Genomic DNA, 12,229 nt, shown 5'->3' with positions numbered 1-12,229 from the left:
TCTTCCAAGAACATTTCAGGGGGATGGAATAGCACTGTACCACATACATTCATTAGCAACTACCCCAGGGTGAGCCAGATGCTCAGAGCAAATCCACTGACCTTGATACTGTCTTTGGTGTGCAAAAGGATAGTGTTGGACTTAATGTCTTCGTGTATGATTTTGTTTGGTGTAAGTAGTGAACTGCACTTACAACATGTGTGACAAGCCTCCTGGCTTCATCCTCATATAGGCGGCCGAATTTTCAGATCCACCGCAGGAGGTATCCCCTAGTGGCCAGTTCCATGATGAGATACACATACTCTTCCTTCTCCATTACCTGGTACAACCTGATGATGTGCTTGTTCCATACCTTCTTAAAAATGTCCACCTCATTCTTTATCCAATGATGAGGACTCTCACTTCCAGAGTATTTTAAATGCCACGTCCTTGTCTGTGAGGAGGGAATGGGCCAGCTTCACTTTTCCATGCTACCTGTGTGGAAGAGCTCTTTCTTCTGGTATTATTTGATGATCTCCTCCTTCAAGGAGCTTGAGATTGATTGTTTCTGTACTTCCATCCTTCTGCTACAATAGCAGGTAGCAAGTCTACCTAAATAAATTAAATAAAATAAATGAAAACCCAGAAAGAGTAAAAAGAAATACCAAAATCCAAATAACAGCCCGTCCCCACTACCAAAAAAATCATTTAACTTTGCTTCAGTCCAGTGGTTCATTAAGCAAGAGCTCTAAGCTCTGTTAACTAACATAGGTTGGAGCACAGTGGCTTCCTATATATCCTTCATTATCTCACACAATGGAGCAATCACATCCCGGCATAGTGATGTCATAGAAGAAATGGACCAATCAGAGTCTGGGCCAATGAGGTCAGAGAAATATCGGACCAATCACAGCCTTCCAGCATTTACACTCTAGCTCTTAGACCTCAAAGACTTTTACTAAGGAATCCATGTGGCTTGAGGTTGCTCTGGTCATTCTCGTGGCATTTCTGAAACTACTAGGACAGTGGTCAAAATCCTCTGATTTTCTAGAGGACTACTGAATCTTATAAATTGCTTCTCTGTAGACACTAGCTAATAGCCTCCATTCTTGATGGCCACCTTATCCAATGTCTTTTTCCAGCAATATCACTGCACAAAGGCCTCCGTCCTTCTCAAGGACAGCTGTGTCTTACAACTTCCTCCTGAGGGGACAAGTTCCAGGGTGGCTTTGAGCCACCACCCTCACAATTCACCTTCCTGAGTAGTTAGGATTATATGCCTGAGCCATCGGTAGGTATTTAGCTCATCTCTTACATTTGGAGGAAGTATATTTGTTAGAAAGGTGGGTTTTAGATGTGTACTTTTAACACTTTAAATTTGTTGCCCTTGCTGTCTAATAATGTTACTAGTTTCTGATGAGAAATTAGTCTTAATATCATGGAAGATTATTTGTGTATGATGAATTGTGCCTTTGTGCTTTGGGAGGTTTTCTGTTTTTGCTTAATTAGAATGTGTCTTAATGTGGACCTGTGTAATTATGTTAATTGACTTTTTTGAGCTGATAGTTTCCTGCATGGAAGGTTCATGCTTTCAATCAAAATTGGGAAGGTATTGATTTTTATTCCTTCAAATACTATGTATTTCTATTTTTCCCTCTATACATATATATATATATTATACATTATATATTCACATTGTATATGTGAATATACATATATATATATGACTACATGTTTATATTACATATACATTTATATACATATATGGTTTCACATAGCTTCCACTTTTGTGATTGTTTATGGTAGGAACTTTAGATTGATCCTAGCTAATCCATCAGATTTACAGTTTGAAGTTTTCCTCTTTATTTCTTGATAAAAATATGCATTACTTGCCAAGGATATTGAAATAGATATTAAGAACAGATAGCCTCTCTCTCTCTCTCTCATTTCCTGCCTTGGTTAGGTCTCTGAGCACAGGTCCATTGCTTGTCGGGTTCTTCTAGTGTGCTGTGAAATTTTTCAGTGTCATTCTGCTTCAAAGGCCACCAGGCAGGCCTGTACTTGGAATAGGAGCTTCTCAAAGGCAGCCTGTATGGGTGCACCTGCCTGCCTCTGTCTTGATGTCAGAGCCCCACAGCTACTTGGGGGTGGCTTTAACAGATGCCCCTTTGCCTGGACTACTGACTGGTGACTGTGCCAGCACAAGCACAGCCTCTTTTTATTACACATCAGGGGTCTGCGGTGGAACCTGGAGGTGTTCCCTTGTTGGTGGCTATGCTTGGAGCAAGGGTGGGGGCTGCAGATGCCTCACTGTGGCCTGACTTCTGGGGCACAACAAATGCCAAGTGTTTCTCTGAGCTCTTTACAGAATACATGGGCAGGTTTAGGAGCAGAAGCTGAGCTCAGGGGGCCCCTAAACACAGGGTGGCCTTTAGAGCTGGGCATCACAGATGGATATTTTTGAAGGGCTGAGGACACCATCTGGAAGCTGTTGGAAATTTCAGAGGTCTGAGTACATCATGAGATTAGGTGTGGGCCTCTGAGTTTCATCCATTGTTTGCAATAGGACTGAGCCCTCCCTCCCGTATTGTCCTGGTGCCCTCTGAGTGTGTGCTGGTTTCTGGCAGTGAGAAAAGTTTAATGTGTCTTTTATTCCCAGAGCATTACTAGGAAGTTCTATTGTTGGCAGGGATGATTCTGTCATTGGGAGGTCTGTGTGTTCTCTGAGTAAGGGAATCTACAGACCTCAGAGCACATCTTGGCTTTCTCTCTGAAAGGCCTAAGTGTTTAAGGCTTCAGATGCTTTATAGGTTTCCAGACATATCCAGGGCTTGTTCTTTTTGATCTTTTAATGACAGCTCTAATTTCCTCCCTTAGTCATGGTCTATTGACCCCTTTGACTCTGGCATAAATGAGGGAACACAGGCAGGGCTGTTGTGTTGCTAAGGAAAGCAGACAGTGCTGCCTTGTTGCTGAGAAAAAACAGGCAGGCCTGTCTTGTTACATAGTTTCATTTTATTCCCCGATGTTGGTAAATAAAACCTCCAGGTTGGACTTCAGGAGGTGCCCATGATCATTTTTCCATTCCTGTTGCCTGCTCTTACCATACTGCCTTTCTATTTAAATTTATTTTTACTTTTAATTTTTGTCAGAAACAAAGAGGCAATTAAAAAATCTATATGTAATGTTAATTTTTATTCTTGAATTACTAAAATACATGAAGAACATGTCAATTAAAGCAGCATAAAATGGCAGATGGCGTGAGCTTGATCATTGTCCCTCTACTCTGTCTCTCTTGCTCTACCATGGGGTGACCACTGAGACTAGTTAGTTATGTATCCCTGCATTTAAACCAAATGTGCACAAAGAACAGGCTATTAAAAAGAGACTTTCCCACAGCTATCCAAGTCCCTCAAACTGCTATCTTAGTAGGAGGCCAAATTTCCATTCACACTATGGAGATTCAGACGTCTACACTCAGGTTCACAGACCTGAGCCAAATCTGGCTCAAAGAACAGGCTATTAAAAAGAGACTTTCCCACAGCTATGCAAGTCCCTCAAACTGCTATCTTAGTAGGACGCCAAATTTCCATTCACAGTATGGAGATTCAAATGTCTACACTCAGGTTCACAGACCTGAGCCAAGTCTGTGCTGGAACCAGGACTGAAGGTGGTAACTTATTGTTCACTAAGGGAGAAGTCTGCAATAGCTAGAAATCTGCCCTTTGCCTTTCCCACTAAGTCACAGTATCAGGTATGAGGATCAAGGAGTTACACAGCCCTTTTAGAGGGCTTTTAACATTTGTAATTCCAAGTTTCTCTTCAGATCAAATATTGGGCCTGCACAACAGCAGCCCATGAGGAAGTGATGTCCAGAACTTGTGTAAGTGTCTCAGACTCTTTGAATTTGTTTTTACTGAATTGTCTTTTTTTCTACAATCCACACCAATGGCCAAATAGGGTGTAGAAAAACAAGGCCACTTCCACCAAACCAGATTGTTGGTGTCCAAGACCTAACTTGAGTCCACTCCATTTGATGCAACACTGTTCAAAGGAACATTCATTCAGTGAGGAATAAAACATTGTACATCTGTCAGAGATACATGTTAACAGATATCCTTGACTTTTAACGTTATAGGTGGTATTTGAGCCAGACTCTGGTGGCATATACCTGTAATTCTAGCTACTCAGCATTCTAGTTTGAAGCCACCCAGGTCCAGAATGTCTGTGAGACTTTTATCTCTAATTAACCACCAATAAACCCGAAGTAGAGTTGTGGTTCAAGTGGTAGAGCAATACTCTTGGACACAAAAGCTCAGGAACAGCACTCAGGCCTTCAGTTCAAGTGCCAGGGCTAGCAAACACATACCAAAAATGTGGTATTTGCAACCAAAGAGTAAATTTTTATTTGATCTCTTTTTAGCCAATTTAATATCCGAGCTCTTGATCTGCAAGCCTCTTGGCCACTCTACTCCTGGAAAATAACAATTATTCAAGTGGAAAAGAAGGATCTAGAATGATTCTCTATTAGAGATGCTGGTGTTTGAAAGACTATGCGAAAAAGAATACTTCAGTCTCTAAAAGAATATAGCACTCACAGTGGAACCTCTGAATTTGTTAATTGATGGTCAGTATCTAGGCTTGAACTCAGAACCTGGGCTTTGTCCCTCAAGGCTAGCACTCTACCACTTGAGACATATGCCCACCTCTAATCTTTTTGGCAGTCAATTGGAGTAAGAGCCCCATGGATTTTCCTATCCGAGCTGGCATTCAATAACGATCCTCAGATCTCAGCCTCCTGAGTAGCTAGGATTACAGGCTTGAGCCTGTGATGGCTAATTGAAATTTAATGGTACCTACTACCAGAGATGGTAGTTAAGACATTTACATCCACCACAAAAGTCCAAGTTAATTTCAGCTTTGGTTTCTCCAACACACTTAAGAGAAAGATCAGTAGAGATCTATCATTAAACTTTAATAGTAGAATTCAAATACTCTTGGCTTATTTTTTTTAATTGTGAGAATACCACACAAAGGAGTTACAAATACATGGGCAAGATCTTGGTTTATTTTGAGTCCTGCTAAATCCTAGATTTCCAGGAACAAACCCCAAAATACAAGTGTTAGGAAGTCAGAGACAGGAGAGTTCCCTGAAATTGCATTAAAATTAATATTAACAATAATATCATTTGTTTAACTACCAATCTAACAAGTACACTTAATATAATTTTTCCAAGCCTTTTCATTTCCTAACAAATGGAGCAATGTCATTATTTTTGATGGAAGCATAGAATTCCATTGTGTATATATACCACATTTTCTTGATCCATTCATCTACTGAGAGGCATCAGGGTTGGTTCCATATCTTACTTATGGTAAATAATGCTACAATAATAAACATAGTCGTGCTGGTGGTGTGGTCTTGTTTGTGATCATTTGGGTAAATGCCTAAAAGTGGGATTGCTGGGAAATAGGGGAGCTCTATGTGGAGTATTTTGAGGAACCTCCATATTGCTTTCCAAAGTGGTTGAACAAGTTTACACTCCCACCAACATTGTAGTAATGCCCAATTCTCTCTGCATCCCCTAAAGCATCTGTTGTTATTAGAGTTCTTAATTATTGCCATTCTAACTGGGGTGAGGTTGTATCTCTGTTGTTTGATTTGCATTTCTTTTATGGCTAGAGAGGTTGAGCATTTATTCATGTGTCTTTTGGCAATCCTTGTTTCCTCTTCAGAGAAGTTTCTCTGTAAGTTTTTAGCCCACTTATTTATTGGGTAAGCTTCCCCTTCCCCCACAGTGCTATAGTGTTTCCTAGACCTGAGTTGGAATCTGAGTAGCGGCAGAATAATGGTGTGAATTCTGAACTAGAGTGCTTTACTAGGTTTTAGGGTTTTTTTGTTTTGGGGGCTTTTTTTTTTGCTAACCAAAGGATTTGAACTCACTTCATGGCAACCCTGCCTCAGCTTCGATCATTTTAGGCAGTTGGGCTGCCATAGTCCCACAGTCGACCCTGAGATCCTAGGCCCTGAAGCTTTGCAGGAGTAAAAAAAAAAACCCCACACAGAAAAATAGCCACAGGATGGACTTTTTACATTTTCTTCCTTTGCATGGTGACCAACCTGGGTCCAAATTACACGGCTACAAAGGGTACTTCACTTTGCATTGGCCGTGGCTAGTAGACTATTGGGTAAGCCACAGGCCCATATGTCATCATAGGCCCTGATTTTGAATCCTGGTCCTGATACCTACCAATGGGGGGACATCCCACGAGACTCATTCCTATGCATGGGAATAATGATGGAATGTGAGCCAACTCATGATTGAATGAGAAGTTTCTGTGGGCATCGTTCTAGTCTAAAATTAGATGCAATGATCCTACGATGTTGATGATTGATCTTAATGAATTTTTTATTAAGCATGAAAACAATACTATTCCTTCAATGGAGGCATACTAAATACCTAAGAGTTCGTAGGAACCTAGTTGATGTCATTGAATCCTAGATAGATGTCTCTGGAATTCTATACAAATATATATTTATTGATATATACCATCTGCCTATCCATGTATGGTTATTTTGTCCACCCCTGGGGCTCAATCTCAGGGTCTGGGAACTGACTGGCAGCTTCCTTGGCTAGAGGTGGCCGTGTTGACACATCCATTCATGAATTGGGTCTGCTAGGGCCTGAGTTCAGATCCCAGCACTGCAAACAATTGGATCATGGAGTAAGAAGTGGAGTGTGACACCTGTGTTCCTTTTCTCTGAGAGTCCTGGGTGTCAGACATGATGGAGAACACGTCTACAATTTAGATACTATGTGATGGGATGTCATCAATATAATAAATGGGCTGCGTGTCATCACAGTCAATAAACGGCAAATAAATGAATAAAAAAATACAATCAATAACCACAATATGGACTGAACATCTATAGGTAAGTACAAATCCTATATTTATAATGTATATAAACAGCATGTTTTCCATGGCTGGGGATTGAATTCAGGCCTAGGGACCAGGCCCGACTTTCTTGCCTTCAAGCATGGTGAGTTTCCCTTCGTCCACAGTGCTGCAGAGTTTCCCAGATCCTGAGTTTAAAACAAAAGTAAAAAAATGGCGAGAATTGCAAGTCAGTGAGCTAAATTTTTTTTGTGTGCGGGGGCGGAGGGTGGCGGGGAGGGTTTTTTGTTTTGTTTTGTTTTGCAAAGCAAGGTCTTGAACTCAGATCATGGCACTCTGCCTCAGCTTCTATCACACTAGGCTGCAGTGCAGCCACTGGAGCCACAGCCGATCCTGGGATCCTAGGCCTCCTGGCCTTGTGCTGGGAAAAAATATGCACAGAAAAAAAGTGGCAGAGCCGGGCACCGGTGGCTCACACCTGTAATCCTAGCTACTCAGGAGACTGAGATCTGAGTATCTAGGTTCAAAGCCAGGAAAGTCCGTGATACACTTATCTCCAAGAAACCACTAGAAAACTGGAAGTGGCGCTGTGACTCAAGCGGTAGAGTGCTTGCCTTTAGCTGAAGACCACAGGCAGAGTGCCCAGGCCCAGAGTTCAAGCCCTATGACCAATCCCTCCCCCCAAAAATAAGTGTCAGGATTGCGTATTTACATTTTATTCCTTTGCACTGTGACCACTTAGGTCTGAATGACATGGCTCCAAAGGGTACTTCACCTTGCATTGCTGAAGGATGGCGGGCTATTGGAGAAGCCATAGTCTCACACGGCAATGTAGGCTTAGAGTTGAATCCCACTAATGCCACTTCCAGATGGCAGAGATCCTAAGAGACTCGTTCCCATCCATAGTAATAACGTTGGAATGTTATCAATGGCACGGTTGAATGAGCTGATCATGAATAACACTTGTATAAAATTAGAAATCATGCTTTCAGTAGACTGATTTTATTTAATATGAAGCATTAAAAGAGTACTATTTCTTTCAGAGACGCAATAATTTCAGGACACTGATTTACTTAATAGTTTATTAAGGATGAAAACAATAACATTAATTACATGGAGGCATAATAAATACAAAGAATTGGTAGGAATGTAGTCTACATAACTGAATAATGTGTAGACATGTCTGGCACTCTATAAAGATATATATTTATTAGGATACTACCATCTGGGTGTCACTCTGTTCTTATTTTGTAAAACCCTGGGGCTCGATCTAAGGTCCTTGGAACTGCCTGTCAGCTCAATTTGCCCCAGGATGGCGTGTTGACACACCCATTCATGAATTGGGCCTTGTAGGCCATAGTTCAGATGCCAGCACTCCCAAAAAATGAACTGTGGAGAAAAAGCTGATGGTGCCAAAGGTTTTCCTTTTTTGTGAAAGTCCTATAAGTCAGGTATGCAGTAGAACATATATGCAGACCTATATCCTATGGAATCAATGTTCTATGTTGCCATAATAGTCAATAAAATAAATGGCCAATACATGAATAAAACAAAAAATAAAAATGAATATACTGAAAGCTATATGGAGTCAACCTATGTATATAAATATAAATCATATACTTAAAATGTACATGAATAGGATGTTTTCTAGTGCTGGGAATCAATTTCAGGTCTAAGGAACAGACTTGAATTTTATGACTTCAAGAAGGTGAGCTTCCCCTTTCCACACAGTGCAAAAGAGTTACCCAGACCATGAAGTCCGATCCCAGTCCTGACAGAAAAAATGGCAGCTGTATACTATGTGATGTCCAATTCTTAGGTATTTGTTCTGCCTCCATTTAATGAATGTGATTGTTTAAATGCTTCATACAGTATTAATTAAAATTGATCAGTGTCCTATAATATAATTGTTTATAATTTTGTCCTAGAATCATTCAAGAACTGCCCATTCAATCACATAATCACAAGCCATTGGTATTTATATGGATAGGATTGAGTTTTTTAGGATCACCTGCCATTTGGAGGTGGCAGGACCAGGATGTGGGCTCCAGCTCTCCCCACATAAACCCGAGGATAAAGAAATCACTGGTCTGTCCAAGAACATCACCAACATCAACGATTAGGCAGGCACCAATGGTACTCAGTAGTCCTCCTTGATACTTACAAGGCTGTGATAGGAGGATCATGGTCAAATTCACCCTAGGCAGGAAAGTCCTTGAGAACCCTGTCCAACTTCAGTGCCAACAAAGCCAGAAGTAGAGCCATGTGGCTTCACTAGTGGCTTCACTAGCCTTGAGCAAAAGCAGCTCAAGGACTGTGCCCAGATCCTGAGTTCAAGGTCAGGGACTGGCAACAAACAGATATACACAACAATCTGTGCAGCCATCCAGCTAAAGCAGGTCACCCTCTTGTTCTCAACTGGACTGGACAGTTTCATGTGAAAGGGGAGCTGTCATCTTGACTCTGCCCATTCTGCCTGCATCACAGGATTCCGTCCACACCCCCATTCTTTCATGTTTCTTTCTGACCAATGGGAAACAAGAATGATGGGCACGCCCACATTCCATGCTGCCCGGTAGCACCTGGATTCCCTCAGTTGGTTGACACCACTACTAACAGTTGAGGAAGGTAGAGGTGGCTGAGTGGTGAGCAAGATACTGGAGGCCACATTGGAGTAGAGTAGGAAATTGAGGTCCTAGACAGTGAGTGGGTGAATAGAGGATGTCCCAGACCTTGGAAAAGTGGCCAGCCCATCTTTCTCAGCGCTCAGATGTCTGAAACAACAGGACTCCCTGAGATAGCTGTGGGCAAGAAATTGCCACAAGAACACTGGCAGAAGAATCCTCCCAACAGATCTGCAACATTCAAGAAAACTAAGAACATGAAAAAGTGAAGGATCCCCAAGACAAACACCACTGGGGAGTGTGATTCAAAGGAGAGTCCAGCCAAATGTGATGCTGACCATGGGCCTCCCCTGCCTTTGGACACAGCCACAGCCACCAGGGTCCAGAGTGTCAATGGTCCCGATAAGGATCTGCACAGGTGTACTGACATGTGGTGCCCACCCTGGATCCCGGCAAAAGAAGAAAAGAGGCGCTCTGTGCCAAGATCCAACCATTGAAGCAGGAAAAGACAGACGTGCAGGATGGACGGACGGGAGTAAGAGAGTAGAAGATAGCCCAACTGCACTCAGCAATGAAAAGGGAGCTAGAGATCCACAAGGCACCCATACAGAGGTTGGTTTGGGAAGAATGTGATTTACAATGTTCACCAGCCCACGTGCAGCAGGCGACCGATGACAGAGAAAGGGAGCATGAAGCTCTCACCAGCTGCCTGCAGACCGCAGAGCAGCACATGGCAGAGCTGGAGATGGTGGCTTCTGTGGTCACTGCTCACAGAATGAGACTGAAATGTTCTTTGAACAGCTAAGTAATGTGACCCTTCAGCTTGAGGAAAGGATCAGTAGCTTCAATGACTTGGAGCAAGTGAACACTGAGTTGCAAGAGAAGCTGGAAACACTCTTGACACAGTGGAGCAACATGAAGAGCAGAATCTGCAAGTTCCAACAAGCGCTGGCAGGGCGTGAGGTACTAAAGAGACTACTGGACAACCTGAGCTGGATGGTGACTGCAGGGAATCTAGAGAGAGACACCTTCACAGAAGACCTGAGCATTGAGAGGTCTGTGCAGAAGGAGGAGGCCCGTCGGCTGACCCAGTGGGTGAACCAACTGACAGAGGAGAAGAATCGAGGGGCAAGGCAGGTGTTTGACCTAGAGAAGGAGCTGGGGGAACTGAGAAGGAAGCTGGCAGAGACATGGCCCCCTTCGGGACCATCTCTGGTCAAGTGGCAGGTGCAAGCCCACGCCTATTGCACACAGATGGAGTTGAAAAACCTGGAGGAACAACTTCACATCCAGATCCAGGAAAACCAAAGGCTCCGCTTCCAGAACACGGAGCAGCAGAAGCAACTGTGGAGACTGGAGAAGCCACGGATCAGCAGGAGATCTGCAAGATCCCACGATGCACATGTGTGCAATGGACAGATGGAAGAACAGCTGGCCCTGATGCGGGACACTCTCCACATGATGAGCAGTGAGAAGGAGAAGCTAGCCAGCATCTTGGACTCAGAGCAGCAGGTGAAGAAACATCTGTGAGAACAGCTGAACCACACAGGAAGAAGATAGAGGAATGGAAAAAGGTCCTGAGAGAGAGAGCCAAGCAGCTTGGGAGCTGCAGGAGCGGCAGGAGCAGTTCCTGGCCCAGCTGCAGGAGCTCAGACCCACCTGTGAGCTGCACATCACCTCCAATGAGCAGCTGAGCTCTGAGAAGGAGGCCCTGCAGCAGCACCTAGAGAGGCATACCCAGCTGCTGGAGCAGCTGAAGCAAGTGCAGGCCCCACCAACTGTCGGGACCAGGTGGTGCCCCCAAAGTGGCAGGACACCCTCAATTGCCTGGAAGTGACCAGAATACAGGAGGAGAGCCTGCAGGCCCAGCTGAGCTTCCTGGCTTTCCCTGGGGAAGGGAAAGTTGAGAGCCCTGGAGAAGCAAAAGGTGAGGAGGAAACTCCCCCAGACGTGACCATCGCAGAGGATGGAGACATCCCCAAAACCGAGAGGGACGTGGATCTGGGGGCGCTCTCCATGGCTGAAATCCACAGGGGGAAACTCCTGCACCAAGAGTGGCAGGCCCACTGCGGGTGCCCAGTCCACCTGACAGCTCAGTGACAGAGAAAGCTGGAGCCACTGGCCCCCCCTGTGAGAGCTAGCACCACAGCATATGTGAGGATGAGAAGCAGGACACGAGGGAATCCGAGAAGAAAATCTGCTTTGTCCATGACCTGCCTGTGGAGGTCGACTTCCGGAGTCCAGCGGATGAGCTCCACCATCGATGCAGCCAGCTATTGGCACACATCCACACCATCGAGGACTCCCTCGTGGCGTGTAAAGAGCAGATGTTCGTCCTGGATGAGCTGAAGGAGAAAGCTGAGCACATGTGCTGGCTGTCCCAGGAAAAGATGAAGAGGAGAGACCTGTGGGAGGCCCTGTGGTTCCTCTCAGGGGAAGGCATGGACAGCAGGCACCAGATGCCGGCACAGGCTGAGTCCCTTGCCACCACCACCGATTCAGACACCTCAGGCTCCGAGGTGGTCAAAATGAGGGAGGAGCAGAAAGGTTTTGAACATTTGTCACTTCAAATCAGTGTGGAAACTGCCAAAGGACAGGTCGGGGCACCCTACCCCATAGAGGACTCCCCCATGGAGCACATCCTGCTGCAGAAGCCACACATGCAGATCACCCACAGCTCACAGGCTCAGGTGAGGAGTGTTCCCTCCCTTTCTTCTGTAGACTGATGC

The 12,229-nt window shown here is 44.3% G+C and overlaps 1 pseudogene; it reads right to left on the bottom strand.

Annotated features, from left to right (window-relative positions):
• Positions 1-11,761, bottom strand: part of LOC122098216 — a 49,181-nt pseudogene extending 37,420 nt beyond the window's left edge.
• Between the last annotated feature and the right edge of the window lie 468 nt (positions 11,762-12,229).

Source organism: Dipodomys spectabilis, unplaced genomic scaffold (genome assembly GCF_019054845.1).
Source record: "Dipodomys spectabilis isolate Male_0828 unplaced genomic scaffold, ASM1905484v1 ptg000464l, whole genome shotgun sequence".
Classification (NCBI taxonomy): domain Eukaryota; kingdom Metazoa; phylum Chordata; class Mammalia; order Rodentia; family Heteromyidae; genus Dipodomys; species Dipodomys spectabilis.
The sequence above is the reverse complement of the archived record's forward strand: the minus strand, read 5'-3'. Positions and strand labels throughout refer to the sequence as shown.